The sequence below is a fragment of the Nerophis ophidion genome, linkage group LG20 (genome assembly GCF_033978795.1).
Source record: "Nerophis ophidion isolate RoL-2023_Sa linkage group LG20, RoL_Noph_v1.0, whole genome shotgun sequence".
NCBI lineage: Eukaryota > Metazoa > Chordata > Actinopteri > Syngnathiformes > Syngnathidae > Nerophis > Nerophis ophidion.
In genome coordinates this window covers 28,896,767-28,900,458 of record NC_084630.1, presented here as the reverse complement: position 1 = coordinate 28,900,458, position 3,692 = coordinate 28,896,767, and positions in this window count along the sequence as shown.

Below are 3,692 nucleotides of genomic sequence, written 5' to 3'. Positions count from 1 at the left end.
TGTGAGGCAGACGCACTAACCCCTCTTCCGCCGTGAAGCCCACACTACAGTTCAGTTCAGTTTATTTGGAACATGCATACGCTACAATGTAATGCATCACACATTTCCAGTTGTTTCATTACAGCACGTCCGAAAAGGAGTAGGAAGAAGCAGATCTTATTCAATCCTATCCCCCATAGGGACGGCGTGGCGCAGTGGGAGAGTGGCCGTGCGCAACCCGAAGGTCCCTGGTTCAAATCCCACCTAGTACCAACCTCGTCACGTCCGTTGTGTCCTGAGCAAGACACTTCACCCTTGCTCCTGATGGGTGCTGGTTGGCGCCTTGCATGGCAGCTCCCTCCATCAGTGTGTGAATGTGTGTGTGAATGGGTAAATGTGGAAGTAGTGTCAAAGCGCTTTGAGTACCTTGAAGGTAGAAAAGCGCTATACAAGTACAACCCATTTATTTCATACCATAGCAATTTCATCCCACTATCCTCCGATGGACAACTACTAATCTGTGAGAATTTCATTAAAATACTTGAATTGATTAACGTGGACCCCGATTTAAACAAGTTGAAAAACTTTTGTGGGTGTTACCATTTACTGGTCAATTGTACTGACTATGTACTGTACTGTGCAATCTACTAATATCAGTTTCAATCAATCAATCAATCAAAGAGCTCAAATAGAAGAAACTGGCAAAATGTTGACCAGGAAACAGTGATCTCTGCTGGCAGATTAGGGCAAAGGCATGTACACCACACTACAGTTCAGTTCAGTTCAGTTTGGTTCAGTTAATTTCGAACATGCATACGATACATGTAATGCATCACATATTTCCAATGTTTTTGTTTTGTTGTTGCTGTTGTTGTTGTTGTTGTTGTTGTTTATTGAGTATGTCACAGTCAGCTCCACATCATACATGTAGTACAAAATATGCATACATATCTCCATTGAACAGTCTTGTGCTCAATGGCAATATTCTTATTTTGCCAAATAAGAAAAGAAAATAGAATACAACTAAATTAAATTAAATTAAACTTTTGTACCTGCCTTTTTCAGACAGTTACTATAATTAATTTCCAGTTTCCTCTGAACCACATTTTATCACATTCACCTGGATCCACATAACTCAAATTGCCTATGTGCTTACAATTCTCAATATATCATCATAAGTAGGTCATATAAGTAATTCATAATCATATGAAAAATAAGTCTAGACCTCACTAAACCCCACAGATTGAGACACAAAAACCTTTCCTTGTTTTAAGTGCTAAATCGTGTTTATATTTTGCCGTTCCTCTGAGGTTATACCCCAAATCTCTTTATATGAATACACTTTGAATATTTGCAGGCAATTGATAATGTATAGCTTTAAACATGATAAACCCTGTCAAATATTCTACTAAATCGGGAAATTTTAACAGTTTTGACCTAAAAAATAAGATATTTGTGTGCCCCTTAAAGCCCACGTTATGGATAATCATAAGTGACCGTTTTTGTAAGATTTTTAAGGGATGTATGTTGGTTTTATAATTATTTCCCCAAACTTCTGCACAGGAACTTAAGTAAGAATGAATGAGTAAATAGTAGAGTTGCTGTTTATTACTTGTTTATTATTTACCATGAACTGATTAACGTGGACCCCGACTTAAACAAGTTGAAAAACTTATTCGGGTGTTTCCATTTAGTGGTCAATTGTACGGAATATGTACTCTACTGTGCAATATACTAAAAAAAAGTCTCAATCAAAACAGGTCGTCTGAAAAGGAGTAGAAAGAAGCAGATCTTATTCAGTCCTATCCCCATTTCACGTCATAGCAATTTTATCCCATTCTTCTCCTATGGACAAGTTGATCTCGGAGAATTTCATTAAAATACATGAGAGCTAAAATAAGGCAGCACAGTGTAACAGGGGTTAGTGCGTCTGCCTCACAATACGAAGGTCCTCAGTAGTCCTGGGTTCAATCCCGGGCTTGGGATCTTTCTGTGTGGAGTTTGCATGTTCTCCCCGTGACTGCGTGGGTTCCCTCCGGGTACTCAGGTTTCCTCCCACCTCCAAAAACATGCACCTGGGGATAGGTTGATTGGCAACACTAAATGGTCCCTAGTGTGTGAATGTGAGTGTGAATGTTGTCTGTCTATCTGTGTTGGCCCTGCGATGAGGTGGCGTCTTGTCCAGGGTGTACGCTGCCTTCCGCCCGATTGTAGCTGAGATAGGCACCAGCGCCCCCCGCCACCCCAAAGGGAATAAGCGGTAGGAATGGATGGATGGAGCAAAATATTGATGAGGAAACAGGGACATCTGCTGGTACATTAGAGCAACTACAGTTCAGTTCAATTCATCCATCCATCCATTTTCTACCGCTTATTCCCTTTCGGGGTCGCGGGGGGGCGCTGGCGCCTATCTTAGACAGACAACATTCAGTGTCAGTTTATTTCGAACATGCATATGATATAATATACAAATATGATATAATTCATCACATATTTCCAGTTGTTTCATTACAGCAAGTCGGAATAGGAGTACGAAGAGAAGCGACCGGAATGGGAATCAGCACCTCCAAGTCAGAGTCCATGGTTCTTGCCCGAAAAAGGGTGGAGTGCCATCTCTGGGTTGGGGAGGAGACCCTGACCCAAGTGGAGGAGTTCAAGTACCTAGGAGTCTTGTTCACGAGTGGGGGAAGAGTGGATCGTGAGATCGACAGGCGGATCGGTGCGGCGTCTTCAGTAATGCGGACGTTGTACCGATCCGTTGTGGTGAAGAAGGAGCTGAGCCGTAAGGCAAAGCTCTCAATTTACCGGTCGATCTACGTTCCCATCCTCACCTATGGTCATGAGCTATGGGTCATGACCGAAAGGATAAGATCACAGGTACAAGTTGCCGAAATGAGTTTCCTCCGCCGGGTGGCGGGGCTCTCCCTTAGAGATAGGGTGAGAAGCTCTGCCATCCGAGAGGAGCTCAAAGTAAACCCGCTGCTCCTCCACATCGAGAGGAGCCAGATGAGGTGGCTCGGGTATCTGTTCAGGATGCCACCCAAACGCCTCCCTAGGAGGCCACGGGGAAGACCCAGGACACGTTGGGAAGACTAAGTCTCCCGGCTGGCCTGGGAACGCCTTGGGATCCCCCGGGAAGAGCTAGACGAAGTGGCTGGGGAGAGGGAAGTCTGAGCTTCCCTGCTTAGGCTGCTGCCCCCGCGACCCGACCTCGGATAAGCGGAAGAAGATGGATGGATGAAAAGCAGAGCTTAGTTTAATCCTACCCTTTTTCATATCATAACAATTTTCTCCCATTTCCTTGTTCTCTGTTTGTAAGGGAATGGTGACTAAATAAATAATAGACGATAAATTATAAATGATAAATTATAATTATAAATGATAAATGATAAATTATAAACCATGAATTATACTCTCCGCGTTTTTTGCCTTGCAACCGTGCAACGATTTTGTGTAATAAACTATAATGCTTTGTGTATTACATTTTAAAATGTGAAAAATCAGTTAAATGTTCTGTTAAGGTCTTTTAGTCGAGATAGAACGAGAAATTAGTTTTAAAATGTTTTTTATTTTATTTTATTAAACTATAGGTCGAAGTTTAAAAGCAGGGCACAAAAATATATCTATTAATATACTTAAAAAATAGGTTTAGGTTTTAAAAACTATAAACGCTTGAGACGTCTTTTTAAAAATGAGACTGCGCATGTCAGCGC